Here is a 17,894-nt window from a genome sequence, read left to right on the forward strand (position 1 = left end):
GATGGTTGGTATGTGTCCAAGTGAACGGGTGGTCTTACCCTTTGTAAAGCCAGATGTCAGATGGTGAGCTGAAACATGCTCACGGCAAGGACGGTGCCTCTGAAGGCAACTGTCTCGGGGTTAATGCATTCGTTTGACCCCCAGGCAGCAGGTAGTTCTTGGAACAAGACGCCGCTTTGGCGTTAAACTTTGGAGACTGTGATGGATGTTTTGGTCGTGTTTACTATTGTAACTTGTGTTAATACATGTTTTGTCAAGTTTTAAATAGTTCTCGTATCAGATTTTTCAACATTTGCAATAATTGTTATTGGTAGGTCGTATTTCCCCTCTTTTTTGAGGGGGGGGGGGGGTGTGAGGGGTGGAGACTATGATGGGGGTAGCGAAGGAGGAGAAGGGGGTGACATCACCTTCAAATTCAAAATTGTCTGTTCTGGCGTTGGTTCTCGTCGAGTGCTAGCGTTTAACTTTAATCATGGCGAGAAAGGACCCTTAAGCAGGGCTGAAATTGCCCCACACCACGTGAAGTATGCATGCCCAAGGGAGACCGCCAAACCTAACAAGCAGGGCTCAAATTGCCCCACACCACGTCAAGTATGCATGCCCAAGGGAGACCGCCAAACCTAACAAGCAGGGCTCAAATTGCCCCACACCACGTGAAGTATGCATGCCCAAGGGAGACCGCCAAACCTAACAAGCAGGGCTCAAATTGCCCCACACCACGTGAAGTATGCATGGCCAAGGGAGACCGCCAAACCTAACAAGCAGGGCTCAAATTGCCCCACACCACGTGAAGTATGCATGCCCAAGGGAGACCGCCAACCCTAACAAGCAGGGCTCAAATTGCCCCACACCACGTGAAGTATGCATGCCCAAGGGAGACCGCCAAACCTAACAAGCAGAACAACCAGAAATGGGGTCGAAAAGTAAAGACAATGACAGTTGAAGAAAGGTAAAAGTTTAGAGGGGCCTGCATGCAACTGAAGTCCAGAAACAAAATTAATATTTTTGTCTTTCCAAAATCAATACCATGTGTCTATGGTCAGGATGTACGTAGTTGTGTGTTGGGGCCGAAACAGGTGTTTTTGCACTAAAATAACACTTTCTATCAAATCATTAACCGGTCCATTAAAGCGACAACGATGTGCATTAAAGTATCTTTGGCTAAAACAAACGACAGGCAGAAGGGGCGCCGTGAGGTTTAATATTCATTTAAATGTACCATGTTAATGAAACGCTTTCCAGGTCACAGATTTTCATGACGAATATTTGATCAAAATGGCGCCCACTCCAGCTCTCGAATTAGTACAAATGACACTTAAAGTTCTTGCACACTTTTTGTTGCCTGGATTAGTGCAGACACACTTTCCTGAGCTTCCTCTAATGGGCCAGTTAATGAATCTGGGCCAATGTGCATGAGATAGTTAAATACCAACTGGGTGGGGACCAGTCGCCAGAATGGCTGCAGTGTAGATTTGTGTGTGTGGTTTCAAACAATCGTCATCCGCGTCTGGTTCCCATGCCTACCTTGTCGGTATATTTCTCGTACACATCAGCCTGAAGGATCGTGTCACATCTCTTTGGTGCCAGACGAAAACACGTTTCTGCTTTAACGTGTAGTGATTGTATGCATACGTCAGAGAATACAGCACCCTACCCTTACGTCATAACCGGCTTGTGATAAACCTTTGTGACGGATCTAGAAATGGGAATGAAATGCTGGTACTGTTTACCTTTATCGCCTAAAAATGTCCGGGAAACCCAAACCCTTTTTATTTTGCAAAATAGGATTTTCAAAGAGAACTCGAGTGTAAACGTGTTTTTATATAGCACACAGTTGAGCTGAGGAGACAGTGAAATATCACATCGAAAGCGTGGCAGAATTTCGGCGCTAACTTTGCTTGACGGAAAATTAAATTCAGACATGGTTTGAACTGCGGCAGTAAAAAGAATAATTTGAATACATTTACCAGCACATTCTATTCACTTACCAGAACGTTAGAGTCAGTATTGCTACGCAATGACAGTCATAGAGAATACTACATGGCTTGCTGTGTCGTACCAGATTTACACGAGTTGCTTTTTCAAACATTGAACGAGCGAGCGAAAGCGAGCTTTTCAATATTTGAAAAAGCAACGAGTGTAAATCTGGTACGACACAGCAAGCCATGTAGTATTCTGTTTATCCTACATACTGTATTTACATGCCTTCAGCTCCGAACATCCCTGAGTCGACGTGAACAAATTGAAGACGCTTCTAATGAAACCTCTATCTCTTACAATGCTTCTGCAATCTTTGACGTCAAAGCAAAGTAACGTCACTCTGTAAAGCATTGCGTAACGTGTTTGTTCTAAACATTCTTTCAGGGGAACCATCAAGGGCAAAAGTGTTTCCATAATGACGTTTGTCTCGGTGACTCTGGCATCATTCGCAGTGGAATAACAGGTCCCTGCCAGCCTAGTTTTACTTGACCTCAGTCACATGAACTGTGGTGAACGATATTGTTATGACATGAGTGGTATCTCACTGGTATGTAGGATAAATTATGATTGCTACGCAATGCCAGACTTTTTCAATTCCTTTTCACACGGGTTATGGCGTAGGGGTAGGGTGTTGTTTTAAATGGCGTGTGTTTTATGTTGCAGGCTCCTTTTGCCGCGAATTCAGGGCGGCCTTCACCCCTGTGTCAGGCGATCCTGTCAGCTGTGTGAATTCTGTGTTGCAGGCAAATTCCGCAAGGAGTTCAAAGCGGCTTGTCGTTGTATTCCGTGCCTCTTCCCGACATCCCCCGAGACCAACCACACGTATGGACGTAAGTGTGAAAATTCCATATGTATTGGAAAAAGTAGTACAACAGGATCAGTTTGTGATCAGTACATGCAGGATCAGTTTTGTGATAAAAATTCCATCTATGTTGGACAAAGTAGTACAACACGATCGGTTTGTGATGAAAGTTTTATGCAGGGAAAAATAGGTTGAAAGATGATTTATTCTTCTTCAGCTTTAACTGAGTTACGGAGATGGCTCACTCGAGTTTAGACCTGTTCCGTGTCAGTTTCTGTCTGTTGTTTTCCGTGCCTCTTCCCCCCAGTCCCCGAGACCAACCAAACATGATGAAAGTTTCATGCAGGGAAAATTATGTTGAAAAATTCGTTATTTTTCTTTAGATTTAACTGAGTTGCGGAGATGGCTCACTCGAGTTAAGAACTGTTCCGTGTCAGTTTTTGTCCGCTGTTGTCCGTGCCTTTTCCCGGCATTCCCCGAGATTAAGCACACGTTTGGACGTAATCGTCATAAAAGTTTCATGCAGGAAAAAATGTAACTCCCCTTCCGTATCAGTTTCTGATAACTACTAAATTCATAGGAATGACAAAGAGAAATCGAGTCTAAACGTGTTTATATTCTAGCGTTTTATTATACACACATTACTGAAGTCAGTTAAATAGCGCTCTGCCTCATCTGTTCAAAATACTAAATTCATAGATAACATAACATATTCACGATTATTCTTGTCCTTGTTCCCTGAAACTACTCAACACGACCGCTGCGGGTTTTCCATACGACCACTGATTACTATATATCTCGTATACATTTCTCAATTTAAGAGCACCACTTATTTCTAGAAACTAGAGTATTCTGATGCAAACTTACAATGGATAGAGTGGAACCAGCTCTCGCGGCTACCTCGATGCTATTTCTTATTTCGCAGGCTTTTACTTATTTCGTTCTTCTCTCCAGTTCTTCGTCTCTCTTTTACTTATTTCGTTCTTCTCTCCAGTTCTTCGTCTCTCTTTTACTTATTTCGTTCTTCTCTCCAGTTCTTCGTCTCTCTTTTACTTATTTCGTTCTTCTCTCCAGTTCTTCGTCTCTCTTTTACTTATTTCGTTCTTCTCTCCAGTTCTTCGTCTCTCTTTTACTTATTTCGTTCTTCTCTCCAGTTCTTCGTCTCTCTTTTCTGTGAAAAGACGAATTCCGAAAATACCTCTGTCGGGTCAGTTTGTATGGGTTGTGAAAGAGTGAATTAATTCCCTTCCTTTCACTGGGACAAACATTAGAGGGGCCAATCACGAGCCAGGGGTGTGTCTGAAACACGAGGACATGTGTGAATTTATTTGTCCGATAAAAAGGGTATTCCCTCTTTCACAGCCCATACAAACCCGATTTTGTTTCCGAACGTCGTCTTTTCTCCTAGTTTTTACATTTAGTCAAGTTTTGACTAAATGTTTTAACGTAGAGGGGGGAATCGAGACGAGGGTCGTGGTGTATGTGTGAGTGTCCTGTCTGTCTGTCTGTGTGTGTGTGTGTGTGTGTGTGTGTCTGTCTGTGTGTGTGTGTAGAGCGATTCAGACTAAACTACTGGACCGATTTTTATGAAATTTGACATGAGAGTTCCTGGGAATGATATCCCCGGAGGTTTTTTTCTTTTTTTCGATAATTACTTTTGATGACGTCATATCCGGCTTTTTGTAAAAGTTGAGGCGGCACTGTCACACCCTCATTTTTCAATCAAATTGATTGAAATTTTTGTAAAGCAATTTTAGACGAAGGCCGGACTTCGGTATTGCATTTCAGCTTGGTGGCTTAAAAATTAATTAATGACTTTGGTCATTAAAAATCTGAAAATTGTAAAAAAAAAATTAAAAAAAATTTATAAAACGATCCAAATTTACGTTCATCTTGTTATCCAAATTTACGTTCATCATCATTTTCTGATTCCAAAAACATATAAATATGTTATATTTGGATTAAAAACAAGCTCTGAAAATTAAAAATATAAAAATTATGATCAAAATTAATTTTTCGAAATCAATTTAAAAACACTTTCATCTTGTTCCTTGTCGGTTCCTGATTCCATAAACATATAGATATGATATGTTTGGATTAAAAACACGCTCAGAAAGTTAAAACGAAGAGAGGTACAGAAAAGCGTGCTATCCTTCTCAGCGCAACTACTACACCGCTCCTCTTGTCAATTTCACTGCCTTTGCCACGAGCGGTGGACTCACGATGCTACGAGTATACGGTCTTGCTGAAAAATTGCATTGCGTTCAGTTTCATTCCGTGTGTTCGACAGCTTGACTAAATGTAGTAATTTCGCCTTACGCGACTTGTTTAACTTTTTGTTTACTGTTATCAGCATATTTTTGTGACTTTTTTGTAGCGAGTTTCAGTAATCTTTGTCGGTATATGCCAATGATTGGTCTTGTGTTACTCGTCAGTATGTTTGAATGATCGTCGTTTGTGTCTCTGCGTATTGGATGACATTTATTTGAGAATTCATGACTCTCTGCGTGTGTGTGTGGGTTTATTTTTTTTTATTTATTTTTTTTGGTAGACATATTATCATAATTGTCATGAACGTTTCATGTACAGCAAATAGAGAGTTAAGTGTTTGCCAGTACTATCTCATAGCTGTCATAAAATTCTCTATAGATGTCTTTCTATTCAGTACCTTGATAATTGTCAAAACAATATCTGTATTTTCTTTCAGTATCGTTACTTTCTATATATATATATGGGTGCGTCTCAGAATCTCGTCCTCTGTTTGTGACATTATCACCAAAAGTAAAATCTTCCCAGAAAACGTTGATAATACTATTTACACACTTCTCAGGGTGTACCTTTTCAGTTTAAACAAGAAAAAATATAACATTGCCTTTAGTTTGCCATATATTGAGCATTATTTGGACCATGTGTGCAAAATCACCCGTGTAACATGGAAACAATAAAAGACAAAAAAAACTGCATTTATAAGGCTGAAAACGACTTTTATTCAGTTATTATTGTTGAATCACAAGCCATTATAGAGTTCAATATGAAATGACTACATGCAAACAACAAAATAATGTTTTTTTCAAAGTTCCATGCATTCGTCAAAATTTCAATACAAAAATGAAAATTAATTAATGATATCCTGATCAGAACATGTTGATACATGGCATTCATTCAGTCTTATTGACATTTAACCTTCACAATAGCATATATACAAAGATTTGTTGCTCTAAGACAAAATGTTAGAAAGTTATCCCAAAAGAATGCAAAATGGTCACCGATGTAACATGGAAACATCACTTTTGTAACAAAGAAACGGTTATGCTTTTTCCCACAAACTTTACTAAATGAAGCTGATTTTGCAACCAGATTCTTCTTAGGTAAAATGGCAAACACTAAAACAGGAACAGAAAGAAAAAAAGCTGGACAAAATCAAGCAAACTTTGCCCCAAAAAAGAGAAACATTAATGAAAAGTTCATCACCGACGTAACTCGGAAACGAACAACCAGACATGTATTATAAGGTTTGACATGAAGAATGCAAATGTTCAAAAGTGGTTCATTCAATTGTTAAGACAATAAACCAAAGGCATTGGTTACATATAGAACAGTTGCCACTTGCAGTTAATTAATTTATTTTAAAAGAAATAATGCCCCCTGGCATTGAAGGTGGGGTCACGAATCATGGTTGCATCAGATGTAGGGACTAAGGAAATATCATCGATCCCTGGAAAGCAATAGTAGTTCCCCTTCGGTTTCCTTCGAAGGAACGTTACCACCAGTTCATCAGGTCGAATCTCTTGCACCTGAAACATGCAAGTACCTGCGATTTCAACTAAAGATTGATGCAATATGTGTACTAGTTTCACTAACATGAATTTGTTTAATGTCTATCAAGATTTTGATGCATCCACATTCACTGGCTAAAAACAAAATAAAGTAATTATTTTGTTCAGACTTACCATTCCATTGAACATACAACTTTTACAATTAAAGAAAACATTGACACTTACCGTTCCTTTAAATGGATTTCAGAAATTTAATTTTGATCATAATTTTTTATATTTTTAATTTTCAGAGCTTGTTTTTAATCCAAATATAACATATTTATATGTTTTTGGAATCAGGAAATGATGTGAAATAAGATGAACGTAAATGTGGATCGTTTTATATTAAAAAAAAAAATTATTACAATTTTCAGATTTTTAATGGCCAAAGCCATTAATTAATTCTTAAGCCACCAAGCTGAAATGCAATACCGAAGTCCGGCCTTCGTCAAAGATTGCTTTACACAAATTTCAATCAATTTAATTGAAAAATGAGGGTGTGACAGTGCCGCCTCAACTTTTACAAAAAGCCGGATATGACGTCATCAAAAGTATTTGTCGAAAAAAAAAAAAAAAATTCCGGGGATATCATACCCAGGAACTTTCATGTCAAATTTCATAAAGATCGGTCAAGTAGTTTAGTCTGAATCGCTCTACACACACACACGCACAGACAAACAGACACATACACACACATACACCACGACCCTCGTTTCGATTCTCCCTCTATGTTAAAACATTTAGTCAAGTTTTGACTACGTGAAATCGAAAGAAAAACTATTATTAACAAATGTTTAGCCTAATTTTTCACTTCATAGAATATCATAGCAGCAAAAACTCACCTTTTCTTAAGAACCTTGGGTGTTGATCACTGTCGTAACAAAATCACAGACTTCGGAAACATTCTCGAAATCTTTCTTCGCTGCTGGAACCTGAACTATTTCTCTCTGTAACTGCGCATGCGTAGTCACCCGCACCTCTAAGTCACTACGCGCAAAATAGTTCTAATCTTTCTTCAAAACTCTGAACATTATTTGCAAAACCGTTCACCATCGTAACGGAATTTTGAAGAAGCATGTCATATTGCGCAACTTTCAACTTAGTTTGCAGATGCAATTTTGAGAAAATAATACTTAAATAACATTTAACTTAGCGAGTTTCTATGCCCTTTCATGTCAAGATCGTGTTGAAGATGAATATGCAAATTCTAAAGTTCAAATTTAGGACTTGATGCTGTTGCACGCGTGTGGAAACATATGTTACGACAGTGATGGCAAACTTTCAAGCGATTAATTTCGTTTAAAAAAACAATTCTGTGGACAAAATTACATTTCAACTGTCAAGTACACTTAAACCTAACACACATAACAAAAATAGCAGTCCTTGGACATTCTAAACGATTCTTGTAGTGAGGTACAAAACTAGTTGATGGTTCATGTCACAGATCAGACCTCCATTTTTCACGCATTTAATCATTTCTTTCGCAAAACAACCTTCATAATAATCATGCAAAATACTCAGTTTTGTTTGTACTATTTCTTTATTCATTTTACTTCTCAAAAATACCAATATCATGATTTAAAATTCAGTATGTTTCAATTGTGGGCTAATTTGATTATGGCACACACAAAAGGATCAGTTTCTGAGACGCACCCATATACGGATGTGATCTGTCTTGGTATTCATATGGTTATTTCAGCATTCTTCGTCAGTACTTTGTCAGGAATACGTTGTCTCTGTGTTCCGCGCCTGCATGGAGGCTTCCTGTGTGATGATTGTTATGACTGTCTTTGAACTCTGCGTTAGTTCTGTCTTATAACTGTTTTCTTCGTTTTCCGTACTCATTCATAACAGTTGTGTCTGAATTATTTGCCAGTAGGCACTCAGTGCTGTCTTGTCTCTATATATTCAGTGTCAGTATGTATCTACAATTCTCACAGGTGCTTCTGGAAACAATGTTTAGTGTCGCAGAACGATCCAATTAAGCCATAGCTTATTTTGTTATTGTATTGCATGTCTGTAGTGTATTGACAGAAATTTGCATTTCTGTGGAATGTTTACAGTCTATATATTTCTAGCTATTTGAAAACATACGAATCTTTCATTTCTTTTAGTAACCGAACGACTCTATGATTTGAGAGCAAAGATGGCAGGTGCGTTGTCAGGTCTGAAGTGTTACTGCTGGGTACAATAGACGATGTCCGGAAATAACTCTGTCGAGTTTATGTTGGTTGTGCAAGAGTGAATACTCTTGGTTTCAGTGAGTCAAACTTTCCCACGTGACATTATAGGCCAGTTACTAGCGAGGGGTCGGTTTGAAACACGTGGACACGGAGCACGTACGTGTAGAAAGCTTGCCTCACTAAAAGCAAGAGTATTTACTCTTTCACAACCCATATAAACCCGAGAGGATTATTTCCGGAATTTTTCTATTCTCACTATCACATTAAAAAAAACTGTTTTAAAAAGGTAAGCGTTGTAGGTGATTCTATAGGTAAAGGGATTTTGTTTGTTTGTTGCAAAATGAAGGGTTTGTTTTGTTTTGTTTTTTTCTTTGAAGGTTTTTGTTTAAAAACTCATAATACTGAATTCAGTGTGTACTTTTGAATGTAACTGCCTCATAGCAAGAAAACTGTAAAGATTCTGAAGTGCCAAAAATCAATTCAAAAATGTTGAGAGAAACAAAACAGCCGTAAAACAGAGGCAACAGTGCTTGCGGCCACTCTTGTCTTTGGGACTGTGGAGATAGTGAGTTGTGCATGTGAAAGTTTGGATATTTCTGTGAGACTAAAGGAATGCGTCTTTAATGGGGTTCAAAGCATGACGCATGAAAATGGTTTCTCATTTACAGATGAAATGGACCCGCTCCGAAACAAGACGTAAGTTTTTGTGGCGTGCTGTTCAAGGAAGGATTTTTACATTTTGACTAGCATGTCTTTTTTTTTTTTTTTAATGTTGTTTTTGTGTAAAACAGATTTTCCAGTTTTGTTTACTTTTTTCGGCTTGCAAGATAAAGCTCTGTAGCAGTGTTGTCGAATCTTGTGTCTTTTTCTGATCAGAATATTGTATTGAAGTCTATGTTAACGTAATTTTAAAAGGGACTGAATGAATATAAATTCCAAGCAAAATAAGCCAAATCTGCGAATATTTTAATGTTTTCCCCCCATTTCCCTTCCACTGATTTGACTTTGACTTTGTCCTACCTTATCCTGCAAATATTGGTTTATTTCGAAATATTTATCAGCAGCAAAATCTCGTGCGATAAAACTTCAGCAAGCAGAAAAATAACAAAGCAGAGATGAAGCGGTTATGATGTAAACCAGTTTGTTGGTGTTTTTGTAATCCCTAAATGCCAGTGGATATTTTTGTTTATGGATATTGCTTTTTGTTTTTTTTAAGCGCGAAATCAGGCGGTGAGTTTTATTTCAACTTATCACACACGATCACAAATGTTGTGACTGTATACTAATCCTGTGCTGTTATAAACATCCGTACAACTATCATGAGACTCAACACATTACGATGATCAATTCACTGACTTTTGTCTGTCTCTCATTCGAGCAAATCCAGCTTTTCCCTTGCCATCCAGCTTTATTGTGGAGAATAATACTACATGCACATTTTTTGTTACAGCAGAAAATTGTTTCGAATGCCTTACCTGCTTACCCCCCCCCCCTCCCCCTAGCCCCCCCTCCCACGCCCCGCAAGCCCCGCTCGACCTACCGCACCCTCACCATATTCTTAAAGATGAATGAATGATTGAAAAGAAGAAAGAAAGATGTGTTAGCAACGGAAAACTTGCACATCACAGCACTTTGAGCGACGCCGACATACATGCGCGCGAGCGCACACACACAGACACTCACAAGTGTATGCATGTACGCGCACATGCATGCACGCACTGATGCACGCATGCACGTACGTACGCATATGCATGTGCCCATGAAAGGATACTTTTGATTTTGTTTTGTCTCTTGATTCCTTTGCAGTATTAACCTGACAGTTTTATATTTGTGAAATTTAGTTACTCCTAGCTAGATAGTCAGTGACAAAAAGTGAGGTAGGTAGGCAGGTAAACACCACCACTCCCCCTACCCCTCCCCCCCCTCACCTCCTCCAACCCCCTCAATAAGCTTCAACAGAAGGACTAGGCTGTATAATGTGATTGTTTTAATCGAAAGCTGGAGCAGTTATTACAAAACAAAGTCAATACTTGTGCAAAGTTAATAACGTATATAGAACTCAAAATGGCACCTTTGGGAGACATTTCACATACATGTGCCGATGGCCTGAAGTAATAATCAAAATTATAATTTCAGTGTTGACAAATGTTTCTTAATAGATCTTCAGCTAATATAAATCGCAACATATGAATTTAGGAATGGTGTTTCAAATATAGCCAAAATATATTCATATTCGTGTCTCCTCTGAGTATTCTATACAAAAATAAAGTTCTCCATAATATACTGTTTCTAACTGTTCTATGTATATACCCTATCAATGACTTTTCAATTTGTAACTACCCGTAACCCCCTATACAACAATGGGACAATCCACAAGGTTCGCACCGCAACTGAGAAACGTTAGATCTATAGTTAGATTCACGTGTTGATCCTTCAGGCGGGAAAATTTGGAGCTGAACATAAAGGAGACACAAACATGTCTCCCTTATCCAATTGTCTCCTTAATGTATACTTATAACTGCAGTATGTCTCCTAAAGGTGCCATTTAGATAAATATATATATATATATATATGAAATACAGCAGCAAAAAAGCTGTCGAACTCACAGAATGAAACTGAACGCCATTTTTCAGCAAGACCGTATACTCGTAGCATCGTGAGTCCACCGCTCATGGCAAAGGCAGTGAAATTGACAAGAAGAGCGGGGTAGTAGTTGCGCTAAGAAGGATAGCACGCTTTTCTGTACCTCTCTTTGTTTTAACTTTCTGAGCGTGTTTTTAATCCAAACATATCATATCTATATGTTTTTGGAATCAGGAACCGACAAGGAATAAGATGAAAGTGTTTTTAAATTGATTTGGACAATTTAATTTTGATCATAATTTTTATATATTTAATTTTCAGAGCTTCTTTTTAATCCGAATATAACATATTTATATGTTTTTGGAATCAGCAAATGATGGAGAATAAGATAAACGTAAATTTGGATCGTTTTATAAATTTTTATTTTTTTTTACAATTTTCAGATTTTTAATGACCAAAGTCATTAATTAATTTTTAAGCCACCAAGCTGAAATGCAATACCGAAGTCCGGGCTTCGTCGAAGATTACTTGACCAAAATTTCAACCAATTTGGTTGAAAAATGAGGGCGTGACAGTGCCGCCTCAACTTTCACGAAAAGCCGGATATGACGTCATCAAAGACATTTATCAAAAAAATGAAAAAAACGTTCGGGGATTTCATACCCAGGAACTCTCATGTCAAATTCCATAAAGATCGGTCCAGTAGTTTAGTCTGAATCGCTCTACACACACACACACACAGACACACGCACATACACCACGACCCTCGTTTCGATTCCCCCTCGATGTTAAAATATTTAGTCAAAACTTGACTAAATATAATGACTTAGTGTTACTGCTTTAATTAATTTTCTTGCATGATTGATTTTAAATTTGCATAATTTGCGTAGGCCGATTTGGCATTTCTCCCTTCTGCATTATCTTCAAAGGAATTTCCGCCAGTACTGTTCGATTTTACTTTCAGAGTAAAAGTAGTTGGAGAGAGTCTGTCTGCTTCGAAATACTTTTTTCTTTGAAGTTCTTCCCAAGACGGATTGTGTCTAAAGTCTCATTAGGCACTTCGCACCCAGAGACGAAGAGAGAGAGAGACAGGGGCGGGGGGGGGGGGGGGGGAGGAGACATAAAGGAGAGGGCGGACAAAGATATATAGATGGGGATGGGGAAAGGAGAGAGAGGGGGCCGGGGAGGAGGGAGACAAAGAAAGAGGGGGAGGAAAGACAGCGAGAGAGGAGGGAGGGGGGTGAAGGGGGTAGGAAGGGGGAGAGAGAAAGAGAAGGGGAGGGAAGGAGGAGGGACACGGACGGAGGGATAGAGAGGGGGAGGGAGAGAGAGAGAGGGGTGGTGGTGGGGTGTTTATATTCATTTCACAACTTGTATCCAAAATTGATGTGTAATGTTGATGTCTTTATGGTTGGGTCTTGAGTCTTTGAGTCAACTGTGCTTGTTGCTGTCATAAAATGTGCATGAATGTGTTTTTTTGTGTTCGTTACCTCCTCTGCACCGTGCGCTTAAATTTGCAAGCATTTTGCCTGTGCGGTGGTCCTTTGCATTAGATCGCGTTTAAATTTTGTTATTCTTTCTTGGTGTAACATTTTTTCTTTAGCATGTAACTTTTTTTTAGTCGAGTAGCGCGTGAGTACACAATATCCCCAACCCCCCCCCCCCACCCCCCCAAAAAAAAATCAACTATAAAATCCAACACCTCTACACTTTCGCCCCGCCATGATATGGCCCTTCGTGGTCGGCTGGGCGTTCAGCAAAAAAACAAACAAAAAATACACTTTCGCCATGTGTATATAGTTCTTCATGCCTTTACTAATATCGTAGGGTAGTAGAACAACAGTGTGTTTCACCCCCTCTAGACATGGCAAGGTTTATACATAGGATGAGAACACCCCTTCTCTTGGACACATACCAAGAATCAACATCTTGTCTGCCTCCTGTACACAGAGCTTGTCTGCCTCCTGTACACAGAGCTTGTCTGCCTCCTGTACACAGAGCTTGTCTGCCTCCTGTACACAGAGCTTGGACTGTTGGATGAAGCAATTTTACATCAAACCTTTTAGTGACGATGATGTCAATAATAATGCTGTTGACAACAACGATAGGATTGGAAGTGGTGGTAGAGATGATGATGATGATGATGAAATTGTTGTTGTTGTTGTTGTTGTTGTTGCTGTTGTTGTTCTTGTTGTTGTTTTTGTTTGTGGTGGTGGCATTAAAGAAGAGGAGGAGAAAGATGATAATATTGATGTAAACGATTATAAGTAACCGCAGGATTGAGTTGATGCTGAGATCGTTGATGAGATAATAGGGAGGTTTAGATATTGCGTCACGTACCCCGACCTCACCTATCCCTATCGAGATAAGTCACGCAGAGGAATGTTGTAAAAACTGCTCGTCAGATACCACGTCACGTATCAAAGTAGGGCAAAACTCCTTTCGAACATCATGCATTTCGTGCTTTAAAAAATCGTGGACAGCGCGCTTAAGTCTGCAACACTACCCAATGTTGAAACTGCTGCTGTCATTGTGTGTCAAAGATTTGTTTGATTTTTTTTAAGGAAACAGAAAAGAAAAGTAGGGCAATCGAACTTCGAGCGTTGGCTTGTGTTCGTTCTGGGTCACTGGCCACCACGCTTTCACCCCCGCTTATAAGGGTGTGTGTTAGTGTGTAAGTGAGTGTCGTGTTTCTGACTGTCGTGTGCGTGTGCGAATGTGTGTATATATGTGTGTGTGTGTTTTTATGTCTGTCTGCTTGTCTGTCTGACTACATGGGCGACGCCATGTGTGTGCGAGTGTGTTTGTGTGCGTGTGTGTGTGTATGTATGGGTGTGTGTGTGTGTTTGTGGGTGTGCGCGTGTGTGCGTGCGTACGCGCATGTCTTTATGTGTGTTCCGAAACCTAGCCTTCAATTCAAACGGATTGGACGGAACATTACTTTAGGGTCGTTTACAAAGTCTTTATGAAACAAAACATTCTTGCTAGGCAGTTTTACTAGCCAAACCAAACAACACCCCCCCCCCCCCACCCACCACACACACATGATACACGTGTGCATTGGGTTACCTAGCAGACTTCATCAGTCTGTTCCTGGGAAAAGGTTACTGTTATGCTGAATTTTCAGTCTTTTTAAACATACGCTTCCTCGCAGCAAGGTACTTGCTTCCTGGGAGTATTTTGGTCGAGATGACATTTCTAAATTTAACTTGGGTCGTTCTTGCGTGCTTCATGGTTTGCTGTGATATCGCAGAGCCGTTGGAACGGGTCACCCGATTTATTTAATTTTAGTCAAGCAACCACACAACTAAAAAATGTGGTTTATGCGCCAGGATATAGGAAAATACTGTAAGGGGAGGTCTCGTACTTTATTTGAATGATTCATAATTAGATTTTAAAGTAATATGAGATACGTTGCCTTCACGTATAAAAACAGTTTTATACGTGATCACGCCCGTATTAGAAGCACGCACATCGATCGACAGTGGGAATACCCGCAGTGATAGGGGTGTAGTATGCACGTAACGTGGTATCTAACGCTCAGAAGTTGTCAAAAAGAAGGTCACAGCGTTCACGTATTATCGAGACACCGACACATTTGCACTAAAATCCATTCTAGTGGAGCTTTTCCATTCTTTTTTTCTACCGGAGGGATTGAATTCATTCCACTGAACAGCTTTAACTACAAAATACATTTGAACGAGCGGTATTTTGCTTTCTGTGTCTGCTTTTCGAAGTGAATCGAGGCGAGCACACTCAATAGGCCCACAGAAGGATACGCGACGTAAGTCTCAGCGCCTTGTCGTCCGTGGGGCCATGCTCTTGACACATCGGCGACTACGATGTATACAAACCAGAATTATGAAATATGGACTGAAGCGTGAAGGAAAGATTCCAGAAAATATTGAGCATCCTTACACCCTTCTCGGATGGTTGGACTTGATAGAATCTGACATACGTACGTTGCGCTGACGTATGGAAGTATTTGCTACGTGAACACGTACCTAATCATCACACGCAGCGCGACCCGCATGTGAGATACGTGTCCTGGTAGGTGACGTAGCAGATAGGTGACGCAGTTTCTAAACCTCCTTAATTATGGTTATACGTATTTCACGTATACTCTTTTTTTTTTTTTTTTTTTTTGGGGGGGGGGGTGGGGGTATCATTCAGTAAAGTCCGTGTAGATTTTGTTGGCGTAACCATTAGTTTTATCAGCTGTGTGTGTGTGTGTGTGTGTGTGTGTGTGTGTGTGTGTGTGTGTGTGTGTGTGTGTGTGTGTGTTTTGTGGGAGGGGGAGTGTTGGAAATGTGGGGAGGCGTGCGAGCGTGTGTGCGTGTGTGCATGCGGGTGTGCATGCGGGTGTGCGTGATTGTGTCTGTGTGTGTTTGCGTACCAGTGTCTATGTGCATGCGTGCGTGCGTGCGCGTTTGCGTACCAGTGTGCGTGCGTGCGTGTGTAATGTACCCTTACATATCGTTCCCCACAATTGGTACAACCAAATCTTCCTAACGTTTCTAAACCTCCCTAATAACGGGAGTCTGAATTCTCTGTCTTTGCAGACGGAGCCGAATGTATGACTACGATAGCGGAGCGCCAAAAACCAGCGTTACTGAAGCATGAAAACACCTTCTACTTCAAGTGAGCTGCGTCACAGAAGTATAAAACGGATCGTCTACTTGTGCAAAAGAGCTTGACTGAAGCATGAACAGACCTTTTACTTCAAGTGAGCAGCGTCACAGGAGTATGAACAGATGTTCTACTTCTGCAAAGGAGCTTCGCTGTAACTTGAACAGACCTACTTCAAGTGTTTTGTCGTGGGAGGTGTCCTCTCATCGTCCCACATCGCAGATGTGTTTGAATTAATCAACGGACAGCAGAAATTCACCTTCGTTTTATGGTTTCATCAGATCGGACGGAGAATGCTCCCCTTGTTACACCGCCCTGGATTCGAACATTATGATCACAAGTCCTGTGCTCTACCAACTAAGCTACCAGGCCCCCTAGATCGGATAGGCCTCGGTGTTTACCAAGTAGGACTGTGCGACAAAGGTTGAATACCGCACAACAATAACAAGACCTTCTTTTAACGAAGATGACCGCACTGCAGCATTGCCAAACGTACCAACATTGCCATGCGTGTCCTTAGTACATGCAAACATCTTCAACAGATTCTTGCGGAGGTACGTAGACACAACTCCTATAAGTATGTCAAAGAAGGGGAGACAGACCGTTATCTCGAATCATTTCAGTCACATGGCGTTCATCAGTGGTACCAAAGCAACGCCCATCGCTGCAGCATTGTGAAACTAAGCCTAACCTAGGACCATCATCAAAGCACAAAAACAACAGATCTACTTCATTGGACGGATTTGAGTAAGGTACTACATGTACTAACGAAGCGACTGAAAACGGAAGGAAAATCAGAGGAAAATCAACTTCAGACAGTGGTCATCGTTGAAATTACGAAGGAATAAAATACTCGATCAATCAATCAATGAGGCTTATATCGCGCATATTCCGTGGGTACAGTTCTAGGCGCTCTGCAGTGATGCCGTGTGAGATAAAATTTTATACGGCCAGTAGATTGCAGCCATGTCGGCGCATATTTACCTTTCACGGCCTTATTCCAAGTCACACGGGTATGGTAGACAATTATTAACTGTGCCTAAGCAATTTTGCCAGGAAAGACCCTTTTGTCAATCGTGGGATCTTTAACGTGCACACCATATACTTTGTTTAGTGCTTCAGATGACGAGCATATACTCAAAATACCTACAAATCACCAGAGGGAAGTAAGAGTGTACTTCCACTGTAAATCGCACCAGTGCTCACGTTTACTCTACAGGGTCAAGAGCCAAAGTCATTGAAGCGTACCGAAGCATTGTGCTCAAAATGTTGCCGTGCAGTATTCACCTTAACACAAAACTTTAGTTGTGAGATGACGTGATTGCTCACTGACGTCACGATACCGGCGTCACTGCGGCGGCATCAGCAGCACCGGTACTCGTGCGTCATCATCCATCCACCAGCACCGGAGATACGCTGAACCGAAGCTCGTTTCTCACAAAATTAATGAGATCTTATTCATACCAAAAGGTGCAAACATTTTGGCGTTATTCATTTCTCCAGCCTCGTAATCGTGACATCACCATGATTCATGACGTCAATATACAGCTTCCAGGGAACGGGCACATCACCCAGATGGTCTTTCTGTGACCTAGATGATTAAACAAAATTGTGAGCATGGCAAACAGGTTCAGGCATTGTGGTCTCTTGCGCTTCGTTCATCGCAGTTTTTACGTGAATCTCACAACTTTAGCCACAAAATGCCAGGTCAGTGCTGCAAGAAACCCAAACTTTAGAGCAGTCGCCCTTCCCCAGGGGAGTGGGTTCCATGAAACGACCTTGACCTTGAATGTAGATTCGAGTCATCGATAAGGTGCCATGTTTTCTCCAAGACCACAGATGACGTGCGTTAGGGAACAACGATGTCAAAAATGTCAAGATCATAATTATTTTGACTAATGG

General features: G+C 40.4%; 2 protein-coding genes across 2 annotated transcripts in view; both read left to right on the forward strand.

Annotated features, from left to right (window-relative positions):
- The window catches only part of LOC138966081 (heparan sulfate glucosamine 3-O-sulfotransferase 5-like), a 222,025-nt gene that overhangs the window by 151,106 nt on the left and 53,025 nt on the right, over window positions 1-17,894 (forward strand). The gene's annotated exons all lie outside the window — the stretch shown is intronic.
- The window catches only part of LOC138966078 (heparan sulfate glucosamine 3-O-sulfotransferase 5-like), a 154,823-nt gene that overhangs the window by 97,722 nt on the left and 39,207 nt on the right, over window positions 1-17,894 (forward strand). The gene's annotated exons all lie outside the window — the stretch shown is intronic.

Source organism: Littorina saxatilis, linkage group LG5, assembly GCF_037325665.1.
Source record: "Littorina saxatilis isolate snail1 linkage group LG5, US_GU_Lsax_2.0, whole genome shotgun sequence".
Classification (NCBI taxonomy): domain Eukaryota; kingdom Metazoa; phylum Mollusca; class Gastropoda; order Littorinimorpha; family Littorinidae; genus Littorina; species Littorina saxatilis.